We start from the raw sequence: 20338 nt of genomic DNA, 5'->3' as shown, positions 1-20338 counted from the left end.
GAACCTCATCCCACTTCAGCCTGTAGGATGTTCATAATACTCTTAGTGGCAGCAAGTGTAATGGTCAGCCCCGCTGCATCCACTTGAATCAGGGACATTCTCTCTCCCACTACCCATTGGTCCCAGCTTCTCTCCAGGGCATCACAGAGGAGCACTGGGGACTGACATGCTCCGCAGTATTCACTCTGTGCCCACAGCGCCAGTGAGGGGACTGGCCCTTCACGGGTCCTGTCAGAGCCAGGCTCTGGGTCTGGTGCCCGGGAACGGGCACCGGTCCCGGCTGCGGGTGCCTGGCTCTCTGGCACGGGGAGAATCTAATCCCACCACAACTGCAGCACATGCTTCTGTTTGAAAACCTCCTTGGCAGGCAGGACCTCCTAATTTTTTCCACTTCTTGTGATTAGCGTTGCAGACTAATCCTAGCACCAGACTCAACACCAGCTGTTCTTCCCCCACTGCTTGTTTTCACTTATAAACCAAATCCTGGAGCCGCTGTCACATCGGCTGGCCCTGCTCCTCCTTCAGTCCGAGCTGCAGCCGGTCACCTGCGGCATGACCTCAGGTGCTTTACCTTTCTACCTGGCCGCCTGGGTCCTGCCCACAGCCTGGGCAGCACTGCCAGGTCTCAGAGGGCCAGCGAGGGCCACGCTCAGTCCCAGAGAGGCCTTTGCTCACCTGCCAAGATGGTTTGATAGCAGCAGCTCCCAGAGTCAGGCTCATCTTAGAGATTTCATTTGGTATCCAGAGACATTAGACATCCCTGGGTACCATATACAATGTTTGATGCAATCAGAGAGATTCAAAATAGTGCTTGCAACATTTAGATAAGTTTTATGACTTGACAATAAAATGAACATACGTGATCCCACCTCTGAATGTAAGAACTAAGATAGCGCCAGACTATTGAGATGACCTGTTTCCTTGTACAGTTCTCTCTGCTACTGCTGCTGCTAAGTCGCATCAGTTGTGTCCGACTCTGTGCGACCCCATAGACGGCAGCCCACCAGGCTCCGCTGTCCCTGGGATTCTCCAGGCAAGAACACTGGAGTGGGTTGCCATTCTCTCTAGCACCCCTTAAATTTGGAAAAGTATCTTCAGGGAGAGCAACTCTCTCCTCCCCACCACCACCTTGTCACCATCCAGAGGACAGGGACTTCCCCCCAGGGAACGCTCAGTCTGTGGCAGTAGATTTTCATCCTTCAGCAGGGACTTGGGCAGGAAGCAAGGACTCAGTGACTTCCAGGCCAGCAGCAGTACCAGAGCTGTCCTGTAGAGTCCAGGGAGGGTGGCGAGGCAGGATCTTACTCAGCTTTGCAGATCTCTCTGGCAACTCCCCTACTTCTGATGACTTCCATGGCCATGTCGGGGGAAGGTTATTTACAGCAGGCAGACACAGGAGCTCAGACTTGTGCCTCCGTAGATGCCATCAATTTGCATTTCTATGAGAGTTTCTCATGTACCTAGAAGGCCCTAAAGACAAATCAGAGAGTGTGGTGTATGGGACATTTGCCCTCAAAACACTCTAGCGTCAAAAAGAATTGTGATTGTCAGAAATATCATATTCCTGTCGAAAGCCCATGAAATCAGCTCTGTAAATTGGGAAACATAAGTCACGGTTCTATTTGTTCTGCTGCCGTATAAGAATCACGAGTTTCTCCTAGGGTAGGAAACAAAACAAAACAAAACCATGAGCCCTTTTAGAATGACTTAATGTCCAATCATAGCCACCTCTACCCGGCCAGGTTGTTTCTCTTGGTATGAAATTTCTGACTCCCTTCAATCCTCACATATTTGGGGCAGGTTGGCTTTTTTTTCTTGGCAATTGAAATTTGCTTGAAAACAAGATTAAAGTAAATCACTCATTTTTCCTCCCTGGCAATCTCTCCATGGTTTTCCCTCTCGAGTGGCTGCTGTCCATTCACATCTCTCTCCTTCCTCTTTTCTCTCCATTTCTCCTTCTGATGATTTCCTGGGATAGAGCCATGCTCAGCACCTCAGGCAGTACACATGTACACATGCTCCCCCTAGTCTAGCTCCCCAAACGTTTTAGTTACACAGACCTGTTGGGGGGAGTACAATGCAGCAATAGCTTAGCGAGGATGAGCGGAGGTGGCAGAAACAGACCAAAACTCACTTGTGCCGGGAGAGATAGGGCCAGGCAGAAAGGTACCATAGGGATCTCAGAGCAGGGAAGCAGACAGCTGGAAGAGTCAGGGGAGGTTTGTTAGCCCCGAGCATCTTCCACTGTTTCCTAAAACAATAGAGTCTTGAGGTCAATGGAGAAGAGCAGAAATGCCAGCTGGGTAGACAGAGAAGGCTGAGCCAAGCCTGGTGCGTGTGTGCAACTGACCTGAGCCTGACTGTGGTCAGGAGTGCGGGCCAGGGGCTGTTTTCCTCAGCACTGTGGAAAACCAGCCATGTGGATGCCATTTGGAAAAAGAAGTCTGTGTTATATGAGCACTGAGCAGAGAATGTCCAGGGGAACAAAGATGGTCTGGGGCAGGGCTCTCCAACCTCTGGGATCTAATGCCTGATGATCTGAGGTGGAGCTGATGTAATAATAAGAGGAATAAAGTGCACAGTCAGTGTAATGTGCTTGAATCATCCTGAAACCACCCCCCCGCCACCCCAACCCGGTCTTTGGAAAAATCATCTTCCATGAAACCGGTTCCTGGTGCCAAAAAAGGTTGGGGACCACTTGACTGGGGGAAGAGTTAACTCCAGATTTCAGGCCAGAATCCTAGGATTTTATACACTGGCAGTGAAAATAAGATCCTATGAGCGCTCAAACTCAAATGCTGGGCATGAGAGTGTCTTGTTGCCGTGGTTGTTTCTTTGAAGGGAAAGTCATCATCTGGAGCGCGGGCAAGGATTCCCCTGACAATCTGGAAGCCTAAGGGTTTGCGCAGCAGTAAATCTCCTTATTCTGAGATTCCCCCCAGCCCCCATAGACTCCATTCTTCCACCTCAAGCTTGGCCTCAATGCCAGATGGGCTGGGGGCTGGAGTGCCAGTGAGGTGTCCTGACATCCAGGTGGATGTGGCAAATCAGAGCAGATGCTCAGCCAGGCAGGAGGGCTACTCCCTGGGGCCTCAGCGTGCTCTGCAGAGCAGGGAGCGCCAGGCTTCTGGGTGGGAGAAGCCCCTCTGGGCAGGGTCAGGAAGGGCTGGGGGTGGGAGCTGGGGAGAGGAGAACAAGCAGACTAGCAGGAGAACTTGATCCTGCCATCACCCAGCCACAGCACTGCCCTCTTGCTTGTTGCCTCCACCAGGAAATAGAGCAAGGTCAGGGCAGCGACTCCCTAGAACAGTACTGCCCACTGCCCAGAACTTTCTACAGCCGAAGAGATAGTCTATACTCTGCTATCTCGTGCTTTTGAGCACTGAGAATGTGGTTCATATGACTGAATTTTTTAATCTATTCAAGTAAAATATTTTAACTGAAACAACTGAGTTAACTAGTAGCCACAGAATTAGCAACACGACCCTAGAAGACCCAAGGCAGAGCCCAGGTGAGGTTGCCCCACACCTCCTAAGAGTCCAGAAGATCTTTGATATTTTTAAAAAATTTTTTTAATTTATGTATTTCTTAATTGAAGAATAATTGCTTTACAGAATTGTCTTGGTTTCTGCCAAACATCAACATGAATCAACCATAGGTATACACATGTCCCCTCCCTCTTGAACCTCCCTCCTGAATCTCCCTCCTATCTCCCCTGGCCATCCCACCCCTCTAGTTTATTACACAGTAGAAGATCTTTGATTTTGTCCCTTTCTATTCCTCAAAGTGGCAGAGCAAACAGAGCTCTCAGAGAGAAATCACCCTGAAAATCTGAACGGGCAGAACGCTTACAGAGGCCCCTATGACTAAGGTTTCCTTTCGTGGTTAAAATTGTATTAGGCGCAGGAGAAGATCCTATGGGTTTCCCAAAGACATGTCTTTCTTGCTGCATGAACTTTTCTCTGTCAAAGGAGATAGTTTTGCAAGGCTTCATTATTTTTGGATTTGGGGAATATTCACTGAAGTCAAACCCAGGTTCCCACTTACCACTGGATTTTTAGCTGCTGGGTATTCTCTCCTACCCAGGGTGGGGGGACCAGTTAAAGTTGCCCCCACCCCTCGCTTCTTTGCGGGGTGATTAGAGAGGGAGTCGAAGGGCTGGCTGCCACCACTTACAGAAAATGGGCAGATGGGATCAATTTGATAAACATTCCACTGGAAATGCCTGCCTTCTTTGGGTGTAAGTTAGGAATGCCTAGACAGATATTTATTTTCTTGCTCTAAAACTGTCAGGCCCAAGTAGTGGCTAGATTTTCGGTGATTTGGTGAAGTGCCTTGGCTCTGGGGTAACTGATAGAGTTGTCATAATCCCTGCCAGATTTCAGCAATCTTACTTCCCAGAGTTGGGGCTTACCTTATAGCTCAGTCGTTAAAAAATCTGCCTGCAATGCAGGAGACTGGGGTTCGATCCCCGGGTCAGAAAGATCCCCTGGAGAAGGAAATGGCAACCCACTCCAGTATTCTTGCCTGGAGAATTCCTGGCAGGCTACAGTCCATGGAGTCGCAAGAGTTGGACATGACTTAGTCACTAAACCACCACCAGCACTTCCCAGAGCTGGGCGAGGATGCTAAGGATAAAAGGCATAGCTGGAGCAGGTCAGAGACGATACGTGGACGCAGTCCCTGGTCTGTGCCAACCTCTTTCCCAGAAGAAGTAAATCTTGGGGGAGGAGTGGGTTGAGTGGAACAGGACTTGAAGATCCAGAATTTCCGGATCTATGGTGTGGTCTCAGGAAATAATGGAAGGGTGAGGGAAATAGCTCAGCAACCTTGTGTTTATGTCTTGTCTTTTCTTCCTGGACTGTTTAGGAGTCTAAAACTTACTCTGTGAGGCTCATCTGCTAGAAATAGAGGCTTGTCCACTGGCTGAGTGGCTCAACTGGTAAAGAATCCGCCTGCAATGTGGGAGACCTGGGTTCGATCCCTGCATTGGGAAGATCCCCTGGAGAAGGGAAAGACTACCCACTCCAGTATTCTGACCTGGAGAATTCCATGAACTGTATAGTCCATGGGGTCACAAAGAATTAGATGACTGATGAACTTTTACTTTCACCACTGGCTGAGAAGGATGGAAACAGATGGTTGCTCTTCCTAGGGTGGTAAGCTTGGTGGTTTAAGGGCACTTGCTTTGGGTTTAATACTGTAAAAGTATTTAATTTACACAGGACTCTCCTTTTACCCACAAATATGTATTGATGCCAACTGTACGGCAGGATCTGTGCTGTCCCTCAGCAAGGGAATACTGAATGAGATCATTTCTGCCCTAAAGCAGAGGTTCCTTCCAACATGGTCTAGGGGAGGAGGAGCAGGATATTCAGATAGTGTTAGGAAAGACTCAGGGTGATGTGATCATGCCAGACACTGGTATGCAGAAAACAGCAAGTCCAGAAGGACTGCCTGGCAAGGGGAGAAACTTGAGCTGAGCCTTGAAATGAATAGCAGACTTCAAATGTCTGGAAAGAGTGCAGGGGGTTCTTCAGCATTTGGAACAAAGATGTGATGGTGGGAAGAAAAAAAAAAAAAAAACAGGTAAGTGATGGGAAGCCACAGAAAAAAATGTATTATAATTATTTGCAATTATTTGGGTATATAGTAACACTTGCTCTGTTTAAATTTTGAATTTACAAATCACCTGGTATTTTTTTACTAGATCCTGATTTGTGATTCTAGCTGTTTGGACCAATGTTAGGGGAAAACTCTGCCCTTACTGCCTAGAAATGCCCCCTGGCCATCACATGCCTCCTCCCAGGCCAGAAAGGTGTGGAAACAGACAGGAGTCTGATTGCAGTGACATGATGCAATCACGTCACTGTGATGTCAATGTGACAATGTTTTATGTGATGGTCAATCAACTGTGACTCTGAAGCCACTTTGAACACATTTTCTCTGATTTAAAAACCTGTTTGGAGCTTTGGAAGTTGATCTCTAGGTTTGTAAAATAACTAATCTACTTCGAGTTTAGAAACATAACTATTTCCTAGAAAAGAGTTTTAAAATCTGATTACTTTCCCCATCTCCACACCTCCTTGAGGCTATTAAAAAAAAAAAAAATCAGATTTCAAATCATGCGCCTGGAATGAGTCGCTTTTTCGAGTTCAGTTGACGAGGCTGCACTTTGACATGCTTTTCAAGATTTGAATATTTTTATAAATCATGATTATGCTACTGTTTAATGAGAACAAAAGTAGAAAGAGCATCTGCTTGTCTGCAGCAGAGCGCCTCCCGGCCTGTGCTGTCTGGAAAAGTGGAGACCCAGTCTAGAGAGCTGATGAGCGCCTTGATTAGCTGAAATTGCTTCCTGCGATAGCTTGGGGGTGTCAGTGTTGTGATGAACTGGGTCATTTCAGGGATCTGGAATGTAGCGCTGCTCTGAGACTCAGAGTGGCTGGCGGACCAGAGACAAGTCCAAAATCCCCAACTCTTCCCAGCATGGATGCGTAGCCAGCTTCCCTTCCGATGCAGATTGGGACCTTGGGGTCCATCCTTTGCGAGATCGTGAACTTCTCCAGGGCATGACTAGGGGCTGACTTGTAGTTGAACTGAACTAACTGAGAGGCATGGTGGTGACTGCTGGCGGTGGGGAGGGAGGTTACAGGCACGGAAGGCTGACGTGAAGACACAGTGGCCACAGCACTGTATGTGGACAGGAGGGTAGCTGCAGGGCCAAACACTGAGCTCCATTTTCATTCAGCCCCATCATTGGTGTTCAGGTTGAAGAACCCATGTCAACAGGATTTTAAATAATTTGGTGTCCTTTGTTTTCTAAGTTTCAGAACTTTGCAGCATGCTCGTTTTCTTTCCAAATTGAGACACTAAAAATATTTTTTATTTTTAAATTGTGACCATTTTTACCTGGAAAAGTCATTGATCTGGAGTTCCTTACCACTACCACCCCCTACATTCCTCTCTAAATAATGGTTTCATGTAACTCTATGCAAGGAAATGCCTAGATCTTGGGTGTACAACCCAATGGGTTATGCACTGACCAACAAATGCAGACGTCCAGGTAACCCACGTCTCTGTCAACAAAAGGAACATTTCCACCAGAAAGTTCTTTGTATCCCTTCCCAGTCAAGCTCCTTACTCCAGGAGCAGCCTCTGAATGGCTTGTTTCTAACGTGTATTCTCATTTGATGTTTTAATTTAAAACATTACTTGCATCTGGAAACTGGAAAGGGCTCTTTCTCTGGAGGAAGGTGGATTGCTGGCTCCTGGGCACACGGTGTATGTACCAGAAGGTAGCCAGGCCAGGGGGACACATTCTTCAGAGATCACAGTGCCCCAGGCTCAGAGGGTGTCTGCAGTCTCTTCTCAACCCCACACCTGGAATCTCAGACATTCTTAATACCTGGAGAACAATGGATGGCAAGCGTATTCATTCTGTGCTTTTTCCAGGATCGCTTGCATGCAATTGTGCCTGCTGAGCAGGAAGACTCCAGATTAGAGGGAGAGAGAGAGAGAGGCCTACTCATCGGCTGCATAATCAGCAGCGAACAGATTTCTGCCCCAACAAAGAGAACAGTGTGTTCCTGAGACGTTGCTGTGAGGCTCCTCGGCTCACTGGTGGGCGGCTCTCCTGGAAAGGAGTCAGGTATTTCAACAGCTCCCCCCACGCCCACCACCTCTCCCATTTTTGGCCCCAGACTCTCTGGCTCCTGAGCAGGGGGTGACTCCCATGGGACCTGGCAGAGGCTAGAGGTGGCTCTGGCTTCTGTTCCTCTTCCTCCCTCTGACCCTCAGGAACTAGGACTCCTGCAAACTCACCTGTCTGCCAGGTGGGTTCCCAGTCTGTGTTCAGCCTTCTCAGCTCTGGTCACTAGTGTCCATTCTGGCCACATTGGTGCCTCTTTAGATGCAGTACATGTCTCATTCCCGTGATGCTGATATGGCCACTCCACATTCTTAGGGGGGCTGTGCTGGGCTCCCCAATCACTCCCCCTACTGTGTCACTCTTTCGTGAGTTCTCATCGGGCTCTTCAAGCACAGTGGACACTTCTAGATAGAAGCAATCAGGCTGCTGGCTTGCAAGACACCAGTGAACAAATAGCCGGGCTGCGATGTTCAGGTCAAGCCCTTCAAGGTCAGGATTCTCCCCTACTCTCCTCTGTGGTGGAACCCACTGGTTCATTAAAACCCCATTAGGATTCAGGTCTTTCTGCGGTGACCAAGCCTGGACAAATTCTTCCTTGCCTTCTTCCTTTTTTTTTTTTTTTTGTTTTGTTCTCTTACCTATAATTGTATTTTCCTCTTTAATCATGAGGATTCAAATCAGGAGACCTAACCTGAGAATGGATGTGGTTTGTTTGAATGTCGCAGTCGTGCCCTTTGTGAAATGACCCCCAGGCCTAAGAATTAAAGATGTGAATAATTAAGGTGCGTGGGACTGCAGCTGGTGAAGGCACAGCGTAACTGGAGGTGCTCCCCTGAGGGGGACCGCAGGGCACAGCCCTGGACTGGGGTGCAGATGCTCTGGCCTGGTCCTCACTCCACTTCTGTTGTCACTCTGACCTTGACCAATCATTTCCTGGCCCAGGGATCAGAGGCCCCACTTGAATGAGGGTTGGATTAAAAGGTCACTTCCAACACGACCCCCTGAGGCTCTGTAATTTCTTTGATATCAGTGGTCACTTACATGTTTGCCGTGATCACTGCCAATTAGACACGTGAATGTTTAGCAGGTTCTAGAGACTCAGACCAGAAAATACAGAGGAGGTTATAGAAGGTAGCACTATCCTATTGATGGCCATGTTTCATGCAAACTCTTCCTACATAACCGCCACCACGCAGCAGCCCCCACCAGCTACGCTCAGACAGTGCGGCCTTGGAAAGCCCATGCCCCCCAATGGAAGGCCCATGGCCACAAGGCCCCTTCACTTTGTTTTGTAGGAGCTGACTCCAATCACACAAGGATATGGGTGAGAAATGAGGGCCCCAACCCCATGAAGCAGCCCCTGCCAATGAACGAGGAAGAATAAGCAGACAGGAGATCTTAGAGCATCACAATCTTCAGTTCAGTCGTTCATTCATGTCTGACCCTTTTCGACCCCATGGACTGCAGCACCCCAGGCTTCCCTGTCCATCACCAACTCCTAGAGCTTGCTCAGACTCATGTCCATCGAGTCAGTGATGCCATCCAGCCATCTCATCCTCTGTCGTCCCCTTCTCTTCCTGCCTTCAATCTTTCCCAGCATCAGGGTCTTTTCTAATGAGTCAGTTCTTCCCATCAGGTGGCCAAAGTATTGGAGCTTCAGCTTCAGCATCAGTCCTTCCAATGAATATTTAGGACTGATTTCCTTTAGGATCAGAAATTAGGATTAGTTCTAATTTCCAACTGGAAATTAGGATTAGCCCTGCATATGTTGCTTTCTTTGTTTAAAAAACTAAGGAGCCAGCCTTTGAGGCCATGTGAATTATAAACATTTCTGTGTGCCCAAATCCTTCCCCCTCCTCCCCTGGGAGCCTCCGGTTCCAGCCCAAAGGAGTCCACCGATCTGGGAGCATCTCAGAACAGCACCCTCTGAACCAACCAGACAGGTTCCCGAGAGCAAGACTAAGCTATACTCCTGTGGACTATCCCTTATCTTATGGCCAGAGGTGGTATGGAGAGACCCAGGGAGCTTCATCCAGTGACAGCTCAGGCCAGCAATGTGTCTTCCAGACAACAATTCCAGGTCATGGAGGGAAAAGCATATCATATTCCACGTAGTCTGTGCAGGGTCAGACAAGTTTATAATACATGTCACAAGTGGGTTTTATTTTTCAATCTTTTTAAAATTAATATTTGGTGCTTAAAGGGACAAATGTCATTTCTCTGTAAAATTCACTCAATTGGAAAAAGTTTAGACAGAGAGTGATGCTTTGACAGCCCACCAGCCTGAACTTCCAGAGCAGGGCCCTCTGAGGGGAGCTGCAGGTGAGGGAGGCAGCCGGCGTGGGGCATCCACATGGGTGCTTCCTTGTTGGCTGGGGGCAGAGGCTGCTCCTCCAGTCCTCCGCCAGCCCCAGGGGTAAAAGGCCTGTGGCTGTAGGCAAGGACTCAAAGGCAAATTTGGCTAGCTGTGGCTTTGGGAGCCCGAGGGGCAATTCCTAGGATTTCCCTCTGGGGGCCACCAGGTCAAGAAGACCAGAGGCAGAGGCCCAGCTTTCCCAGAACCAGGCTCAGGGACCTCCCTGAAAGGGGCACAATTAGGCAGGCTCTATTTGGGTCGCAACAAGGGACCGGGCTCTGGATTTCTTCTATTTCTAGTGCAGGCTGGGCTCGGATTCAGCCTGTGGTTCTGTGCTCCCTGAGCGAAGACTGCCCTTGGGTCAGCATGTGCCCTTGGGCCAGCAGGCAGCTGTGTTCCTGAGAGTCCTGGCCTGTGGCCTAAAGCTCTGGCCTGGGGGTGAGCCCCCAGCCCTCCCCCCAAGCCCCCCAGCATCCCCTGATGGTCTTGGTGACCTCATCTCCACCCAGGCAGCTAACTCAGACTTCCAGGGGCACAGGGTGGCTTTGATCTACTGACCTATCCCTAAAAGAGGGTCATTTTCAGAAGGCCCTTTTGCCTTTAATCTTCCCACAGGGAACAAACACCCTGCAACCCAAAATAGGCTCTCAAAACCCCAGCTTGGATTTCCCTGGTGGTCCTGTGGTTAAGAATCCACCAGCCAAGGCAGGGGACACGGGTTCAATCCCTGCTCCAGGAAGATCCCACGTGCTGAGGAGTCACTGAGCCCGTGGGCCACAGCTACTGAAGCCCGCACGTTCCGCAACTAGAGAGTAGCCCCCACTCACTGCAACTAGAGAAAGCCTACGCACAGCAATGAAGACCCAGTATAGCCAAAAATAAATACGTTTTTTTGAAAAAAGAAAAAAACCCAGCTTGGGTCTGTTAATAGGGCTCCGTCATCCACAAAGCAATTTCCCCCAAACAGCGCTCTCCCGACCCCAACCTACCAGAGAGATCTCTCCTACAGACAGACCCAGAGAACATGCAGCCTGGTTGATGAGAAGGAGACTTTTCCAGGGTGGCACACATGCCCATCTAGAAATCTGCAGGTTTGTGAGTGCACACACCATTTGTGGCTAAGACAAAAGGGAGGCCGGGTGCTGGGGCTGGCTATGAGCACCTCTTCAGCCTTTCCCTGGAGGCTGGGCATCCAAGCACTCCTGACCCAGTTTGAGAACAGCCTCTCAGCCCTGGGGTCTCTGAAGAGGACATTCCGTCTGTCACTGCCAAGGCCAGGCAGCTCCCGGCCAAGCTAATTAGGTCGCCTCCCCCTCCCCACGCAGCCCAGCGAGGCGGCGACCACGGGTCCAGCTCAGGGATGAAACAGCTTCATTACTCAGCCTTGCCCAGCCCTCGAAAGCCACGGGAGTGCTCAGCATCCTTTCATCTCCTCTTTCGAGAAAATGATGAGAAAACAGGCAGGTTTCCCTGGGAGCGGTGGGCATTGTCCAGACGTATTCCAGATGGGCGTGATTCAGAGTCTTTTCCCGCCTCTGGTGATTCGTTTTCCAACAGGCTGGGCAGCTGGCCTTGTTAACAGGTCGTTTGTTAGAAGACAGAGCTGCTCGTGCACTTGAAGGACTGGGGAGGTGCCCGTCCTGACCTTCCAGCCACATGTTCAAGGTAGACCTATCATCCCGGGTGCCTTTGTCATGAGATTTCACCTCCCTTAGTAAAATAAGCCACACACTCTCCAACTGGAGGCTGGAGAGAGTCCCTGCAGGGAGGTACGGTAGCACCCCACAGCCCCACCCACATCCCTGAGTCGTCTGGCCCAGAAGCATCTCTATCAGTGTTTATTGTTCCACCCCCTTATCAGGAAAGGACCCCAGGTACTTAACACCCTTTGTGCCGCTCTGACCTGAGTGTGGGTGTTCAGGGCCATTCTCTTCTCTGTGGCCCCTGCAATTGTCCTAGAACCAGGGCCCTCACCCGGAGCCATGGAGAGCAACCAGGGAGCAAGACAAAGAGTATCACCTCACTGGACCATCTGGCCCCCCTTCAGCATCTGGCGCTCCTCCAAGAACCACCAGCAGCTCCTTTCCTGGGTCCAGCTAAATAGCAGATACCATCATCTCACAAGAGGTCAAACTGGAGCAGTCCTCCTCAAAGGACCCCCAGGAGTAGGCGAGACGGAGGCAAAGCTCCCTGGAGGCCCACCCTCTGCATCTACACACACCCCCCAGCCCCTGCAGGAAGGGTGCTGAAGGATCTTCAAGAACTACACAGGAGCTCTGGAGTGGGATTCAGGGAAGGGAGGCTTCTGAGTTCATGTCAGAGAAGTTCCACACTCATGTCTTCTAGGTTCTTTGTATACAGTGCAGAAAAGTTGTGACCAGAGCCAGAATGGACCGACCCTGGGGTTCCAAGCCAAGCAGTGAAAATGCCCTTTCTGGGTGGGTCTGCACAGGTAGGCCAGCTGTCGGCACGCACAAGCGCTCTTGCACACAGTGTCCCAGGCTTCTTGGTTCAGGATCCAGACCCGTGAGCACTGTGACTGTCAGGATCCTATGACATAGGGGCGGCGAGAAGAAATAACCCTAGAGGGAAAAGTGCATCTCTCAGAGGCCTGATTGCATGCTCTGACCTGCCGGATAACAGGATTGCACATCCCTTATCTCCGCTGTGACTAACTCAGGGCCAGCCCAGGTCCAGAGCAGTAAGACGGTGGAACTCACAGCCTTCTTTTCCTGCTCCCCACCCTTAACAATAGCAATAGGAACAAATAGGATCCATTTTGGGGATCTGATGTCACCAGGGACTCAGCTTTCTGACTTGGTAGAGCCCCTGGGAAGAGTTTACATTTTTAAGCCTAAGATTTTAGCATTTGCTCTGCGTGTGAATTCACTCACCTATTTTTTTATGGGTATATTATTTTATTAACATTTAAACTTCACTAGGAGTTCAATTCTATACTAGCCTTATGTTCAGATTGTTGAAGTGAAGATTAAAGATGGACAAAGCTTTAAGAGTGCAATGTGTTGAACACTGCACAATATATTAACTAGACAACCAGGGGATGGTGTAACCATGTATTTAGGAGCACAAGTATAGGGACAAGTTCTGGAATTGGATGAAAAACCTACCATTCAGGACTGAACAGAGGTCCTTTGTTGCTGACAGACTCTCGCCTTGACTTCAGACTTGAAACAAACCAAGGGAGTCTGTCAGTGGACACAAACCATTGAATTCAGGACCAACAGCAATAGGAAAGGCCAGATCCAATTCTGATTGTGGGGCCAGCTTGAAGCAACCAGAGGTGGCTGGAGGCTGGAAATGCTGCAACTGAAGTCCAGGATCCATAGCCGTGAGCAGCTGTCTTCTAAAAATCGTTGATTTCAACCCTAATCTGGTTTTCCCAAACAGGGTCACCCATCCACCAATTCGAGAAACCCAGACTGAGGACCCAGGCTGAACAACATCTCTGTGGGCAGTTCAGAGAAGCCACCCCACTCAGGCCTGGCCTTTGGAAATTCACTCAGAGTAGCGTGTTTGCTCCTGTGGTGCTGTCTGTCCGTCTGTCTACCAGTCAGTCCATCTGGCCCTTACCCTCAGCTCCCCAGCAAGGCTCTGGACCACTCCCGTGTGGCCTGATGCTGAGCACAGGAGGGAGCAGGGAATGGCAAGGACCAGGGAGACTGGCTGACCTGGTACCTGTTCTGGCCACTGTTGACAGGCAACCGCTCCCAGACCTCAAGGTGTAAACAGGAGTCTTGTCATGTTCACAGAGTCTGTGGGTCAGGGCTTCAGACAGGGCATGGCAGGGAGAATGTGTCTCTGCAATGCCTAGGACCTTGGGTGGGAACACTCAAGCTGGGCGATTCTACTGCGGGCCCTGGAATCAGCCAGGGACATCTCTCTGGTGGCTGGCGTGGAGGCTGGCTGCCCATAAACTCTGCTGGGCTACCTGCTGCAGCCTTTCTGTGTGATCTCTCCTCTCATGGTGTGGTGGCCCAGGAGGGTGCCTTTCTTACATGGAAGGTCAGGGCTGGGGAAAAGGGGTTAATCCCTTTAATGACTTAGCCTCAGAAGTCACACCTTGTCAATTCTGCTCCATTCTGCCGGTTACCAGGGAATTACAAAGTCGGTCTGGATTCCAGAGGAGGAAACGGGGGAGGCTTTTAATGGGGGAGGCTCCAGGTTCTAGAAAGGCTTGAGATTACAATCTGCCACAGCCTCTCTGCTGCAGGTCCCTCCACGTGGCAGATGGAAACCCACAGTCTTGACAAGGTTCTCATGCATCTGTTCTGAGCAGATTCCTTGAGCCTGACCACATATGGGATTTCCACCCTGGGCTCCCCATGGCCTGTGGTTTAATACAAGCAACTCTGCAAGCCAGTTCCCAGTGACAATGGCTTTTTTTCTGGGGCCATTTAACATAAATCACAGCCTAGCACAGTAAAAGGCAGCTTCCGTGTGGTGGTAAAAGCAGAGATTCAAACTAGACTGCTGGTTCCAGGACTGGCTCTGTCACTTACTGTGTGACCTTGGGTAAATTACTTAAGCTCTCTGAGCCTTTGTTCCTTTATCTATGAAATAGGGACAATAAAAAGCAGTACTTTCTGTGTTAGCTGAGGCTGCCATAACAAAATACTATAGACTGAGCAGTTAAACAAGAGAAATTTATTTTCTCACAGTTCCAGAGGCTGGAAGTCCAAAATTGCAGTGTCCCCTGGTCAGTTTCTGGTGAGACTCTCTTCTAGGCTTAAAGATGGCAGCTTTTCCCTTTGTCCTCGCATGGTAGCCTCATGTGGCTGTCTGGTATCTCTTCTTACAAGGACACTAATCCCATCAACTCACTCTGAATCTTCCCAACCCAGGGATCGAACCCAGGTCTCCCGCATTGCAGGCGGATTCTTTACCAGCTGAGCCACAAGGGAAGCCCAAGAATACTGGAGTGGGTAGCCTATCCCTTCTTCAGCAGATCTTCCTGACCCAGGAATTGAACCGGGGTCTCCTGCATTGCAGGTGGATTCTTTACCAACTGAGCTATCAGGGAAGAAGCCTCACCTCACTCCAGGAGGCTGTAATCTCATGACCTTATCTAAACCTAACCACCTTCCAAAGGCCTCACCTCTGAACATATCATCTTGGGAGTTAGGGCTTCAGCTCATGAATTTGAGGGTACACTGTAAGCACCTCCTTGTAGGGCTGCCATGAGAATTAAAGGAGCCACTGTGATGTGTCTAGAATGGTCTTTGACCTGTGGTGGTGGTTGTTCAGTCACTAAGTCATGTCACACTCTTTGACCACAGGGACTGCAGCACGCCAGACTTCCCTGTCCTTCACCATCTCCCTGAGTTTGCTCGGATTCATGTCCATTGAGTCGGTGATGCCATCCAACCGTCTCATCCTCTGTCATCCCCTTCTCCTCCTGCCTTCAGTCTTTCCCAGCATCGGGGTCTTTCCCAGTGAGTCAGTTCTTCACATCAGGTGGCCAAAGTATTGGAGTTTCAGCTTCAGCATCAGTCCTTCCAGTGAATATTCAGGATTGATTTCCTTTAGGATTGAATGGTTTGATCTCCTTACAGTCCAAGGGACCCTCAAGAGTCTTCTCCAACACCACAATTCGAAAGCATCAATTCTTTGGCCTGTGGTAGCCGCTACAAAATACAATGAAAATGATCAGGAGAGGAGCCCAGGGCAGGAAGCCGCTGCTCTGAGTGGCTGGAAGGACTGTGGCTTGTGGAGTCTTAGGGACACAGGGCAGTTTCTGTCTCTGCGTTGCAAGGACTCACATCTTTGTGAGAAAGCTGAATCATACCCACGTGGGCTGCGGAGTGCAGTGTGGGGTGATGGGCCAGCCGCCAAGCCCAAGGTCTTGCATTGAACTTCAGTGTGGAGATTTCACCTTTCTTCATCTTTGCGTGCATGTGGCTTTCTTTCTTTTTTTTTTTTTTTTTTCCCAAATTCATAACTTATTCTCGTCCATGGTTTTGGGAGAGAGTGGGGGAGAGGAACCAAAGATGTCTTTAATTAAATATCACCACTCCCTCCTCCTTAAGGTCATTCACAGTCAATAAGGGGGAGGAGAAATATCTTTTCAGAAGGCCTTGCAAGTGAAAAATAAAAATGAATGAATGCAAAAATATTCCTATCTAGCCCACATCCTTCCTTGGGTTGTGATTTAGAATGTGCAGAGGGATGTATAGAAATACAAAGCAGCTTGGGAAAGAGTCTCAGCCCTGAGAATCTTATAGTATTAAAAGTCAAGTAATCCGCACGAGAGAAAAATATAGCAAAGCCTGCTCGTGGCCCCTGCCAACCGGTGGTCTCCACCCTCTGTGACCCGGGGGGTTGTGGGAGGTCCCCGGAGAGCCTAGCGCAGGCTGCTTTTGACAGCTGAATTTTATTAACTGTTTTTTCATTACTCCTGATGGGCCTGGCAATGAACTCTTATCAGTGTATTGTGGCGAGTACAAGTCAATTAATTTCTTTTAAATAACTTCAACTGAAATCCTATTTGATTTATATTCCGAAAATGATTTCCATTCCATTCCTTCCTGAGATTATCGTCCCGGCTGAGTTAATCACACTGGCTGCACAGTCACCCATACCCCAGGGAGAAAACAGGATCAGGGAGGGAAGGAAATGAGAAGAGGGTGGATCTGAGAGCATTCTAAAGACCCTTTATTCAGTGTGAGGCCATGTGCTCCGTGACAGGAGAGCTCGTTTAAATCTTGCCTGCAGAAAGGCTTATTTCTAGTCGTCGTGGCAAGGCATGAGCTGAGAAGCACGCGAGATGTCCTAAAGGGGGAGGAGTTTTAACCAAGTTTGGCCCACTATGGCTGCCAAGGTTTGGGGGTGTACCACATCCCCCCAGCATGCAGAGCCGGTGTCCCAGGACCCCACCCCTGTTGTGAGCATCCAAGCTCTATGTGGGCTGCTCTGTGGGACCACCCCAGACATGGTGTGGGTGACAGTGAGCAGAGCTTCCACAGGCCTTGCTGTCTCCCAGACAGAGGCTGACACGAGCTGACGTACCAGCTTCCTGAGGGTCTGCCCACATGCCCCGGTCTGTCACCAGCCAGTGTCCCCAGGTGACAACTCCGGGCTTTTCTGGGTGGTGGGGAGGGACAGTCACACCCTCTCAGAAGAAGTGGTATTGAGCTAGGTGGCATCTGGCCCCAGAGAGCAGAGCTTAGCGAGCATCTGTTGTGTCAGTGACAAGAGGAGCTCCGCAGGAGGGTAACTCCTGTGTTCTGGGAGAGGTGCTATGGCTCAGTCCCAAGGCCAGGCGGGTGTGGGGTGGGTGAGAGATGCCTTCTCAAGCCGTGTCCTGCCCCGATGCCAGGATGCTGAGTCGGGCCTGGCGGATGGTCAGGCAACAGCAGGTCACTGCCCTGGGGTAGGAATGGCTGGTGAAGAACTCAGGGCAGTTCAAAAGTTTGACAGGGATGAGTTTGGGGCCCCCCAAAAATGGATCTGCAAAACATGTGCTATGAAAGTGAAAGTCAGTTGCTCAGTCATGTTCGACTCTTGGCCACCCCACGGACTGCAGCCCGCCAGGCTCCTCTGTCCCACGGAGTTTCCCAGGCAAGAATACTGGAGTGGGTTTCCTCCTCCTGGATCCTCTATTACTAGTGCTGGGCTGCCCTAACAAAGTACCACAGACTGGGCAGCTTACAGAACAGAACTTTATTTTCTCATAGTTCTGGAGGCCGGAAGTCCAAGATCAGGGTGCCTGAAGGCTTGGTTCCCACTGAGGACTTTGAGCGAAGGCTCTGTTCCAGCCCTCCCTCCTCGGCTTGTAGACAGCCACGTTTACACACCCGCGTGTCTTCACACCCTCTTCCTTCCATGTCTGTCTGTGTCCAGATTCCCTCTTCCGATAAGAACACCCATCTGTTAGATTAGAGCCCACCCTAATGGCCTCATTTTAATTGAATTACGTTTGTATAATCCCTGTCTCTAAATAGGGTCCCCTTCTGAGTCACTGAGGGGCTAGAACCTCACCATGTTCTTTTGGGGAGGATACAGTTCAGCCCGTACAGGTGCTGTCCTGGGGTAGCAAGATAGCTACATTCCCCAAACCGTGAACCTGCCGGCCAACTTCACAAGCATCTAGGGCAGTGGCTTAAAATGTGAGTTACAGGCCAGAGTCACTGAATCAAAGCCTCAAGAGGTGTGTCTTGGGATTCAACATTAAAATAGGCTCAGTTAGCTCTCCAGTTAATTCTGGTTCCCTCTGAAGTTGGTGTGTGCGTGCGTGTGTGTGTGTGTAAGCAGGAAGGAGAGAGTGGCCATGAGGATGACACAGCTCAGCCTTCAAGGAGCTCCCTGGTCAAAGAAACAAGCCCTATATGAAATAATCAGAGAAAATAGGATGCAATATGCTTAAATCAGTGACCAATAGAACAGCACAAAGTGCCCTGGTGATGAGAAGGAAGGCAGTTCCCTGAAGCGGGGTGTGTCAGGGAAGGAGTCGCAGAGGTGGTGTTTGTCATGTTTGCTGCACACAGAAGCAATTCAAGGCCAAGGACTAGAAATATGAAAGGACAAGGATACTGAAAGATGTGAGGATATATAGAAAGACTCGTCTCTCTGTTAAGCATACGCTTGAGCTGTATTGCTTTTGTCTTTATCAAAAAGCAAATTTGGGTTTTTCTCTGGAATTCCTGTTCGCTGTCTTGGATTCTGATTGTCCGTGTCTGACACATGGACACTCAGCAGAGGGCTGCCGACTTCAAGGTTCAGGGCATTCTGTGTGGTCTGTGACCTGATAGCTTCATCTCTGGAGGGAAATGCATGGCTGGTGGGGTGACTCAGCTGGTGAACAAGATGGTTTGGTGTTTCTGACTCCAGCAGGTGGTGTGGATGTTGTTGCTCTAAGTGCCATTCATCCCACCTGTCTTCCTGTTTGTGTACTGTTCCTGGTCCACGAACTCATGACAGGAAACTACATGGAAAGAACTAAGTCAGGCCTGGAAAAGACAGGAAGCACAGAGAGTCCTGCAGACTTTGGGCTGTGTTCTCGCTTCCTGGCTGGGTCACCCTGCAAGTCACCCTCCTCCCTGGGTCTAGGGTCCCTCATCTGTACCACAGGGAGAATAATAATACCTCTGGCATAGTTCTGTGGTGAGCATTAAGTAGGTTAATTATGAAAGGACTTTCAAATAGTGCCTGGAATATAAGGATGCAATAAATGGTAGCAATCAATATATATTTTTTCCACCTGGGTGAGTGATGTTCTAAGATTTACTTCAAACAAGATATCAGGGTTGTTCTCTGGGGACTGGCTAGCCACTAACAAATCCATTTCCTTATCATGATCTATATAGCTCAGTGATTTTTCTGCTCTCTGCTCCAAGCTGAGGTAAGAGAACTTCGCCCCCCGGACTGAAGTGAAGCATCAGCCATCCGTGCAGGTCTCAGCCTTCCTGCAAGAGGCTAGCCATGGACTGTGTGCATGCATGTGTATATGTGCACATGTATATATGTGTGCACGTGTGTGTGCGTGAGCATGTGTGTATGTGTGCATGTGTGTGTGCACATGAGTGCACATCTTCAATCCCAAGGTCACTGTGTGTTGGTTAATCTGCCAGTTTCTGGAGATTCTGGGAACGAATAGCCTGCTCAAATGACTTATCTGTTCCTGCAGTAGGAGCTCTGCTTCCTGTGAGGCAATGGCCCTGATACCCACTACTGGCTCTGCCTCAACTACCTTTAGAACCAAGCCCCAGTGCGTGGGCTGTGGGCACAGCCCAGGCGGCTCACTGCAGGCCACTGCCACTCACCCTTGGCGGGCTCCATGTGTGATGGACCCTGCTGCTCCTCCCGGGAGCCCAGTACTTCTCAAGCATCTCCCTGTGACACTAGAGCAAGTTCTTCCCTGTGCCTGCACTTTAAACTCATGATGAAATGTTGAATTTGAGGGGGGCGGGGTAGGTCCAAGTGTCAGAACTCCTTGACTCTTATTTGTGGATTAATTTTCACTTGCTCAGTTGTGTTTGACTCTTTGTGACCCCATGGACTATAGTCCACTAGGCTCCTCTGTCCATGGGATTTTTCAGACAGGAATACTGGAGTGGGTTGCCATTTCCTCCTCCAGGGGATCTTCCCAACCCAAGGATCAGACCTGTATCTCTTGCGTCTCCTCCATTAGCAGGTGGATTTTTTACCATCCAGCCAGTTGGGAAGTCCATTGTAGATTAATTCTCTAAATCTGATTTTTTTGTGTGCAAACAATCTTAGGGAAATCCTCTAGAGAAGACTAATAAAAGCAGAGCTCCCTGGTAAGTGGGGCTGCCCTCCTTCCAGATCCTCTGAAATTCCCACTCAGAATCCTA

At 49.7% G+C, this 20338-nt stretch overlaps 1 protein-coding gene across 3 annotated transcripts in view; it reads left to right on the top strand.

Annotated features, from left to right (window-relative positions):
* KLHL29 (kelch like family member 29) overlaps nt 1-20338 on the top strand; it is a 326642-nt gene that overhangs the window by 111177 nt on the left and 195127 nt on the right. Inside the window, exon 3 of one of the 3 annotated variants that reach the window (XM_043469265.1) lies at nt 19331-19365. The exons of the other annotated variants lie outside the window; for them this stretch is intronic. The gene's annotated coding sequence lies outside the window, so the exon portion shown is untranslated. The remainder of the gene's footprint in view (nt 1-19330; nt 19366-20338) is intronic. 3 annotated transcript variants of the gene reach the window in all.

Source organism: Cervus canadensis, chromosome 5 (genome assembly GCF_019320065.1).
Source record: "Cervus canadensis isolate Bull #8, Minnesota chromosome 5, ASM1932006v1, whole genome shotgun sequence".
NCBI lineage: Eukaryota > Metazoa > Chordata > Mammalia > Artiodactyla > Cervidae > Cervus > Cervus canadensis.
This window is presented reverse-complemented; position numbering and strand designations above follow the sequence as displayed.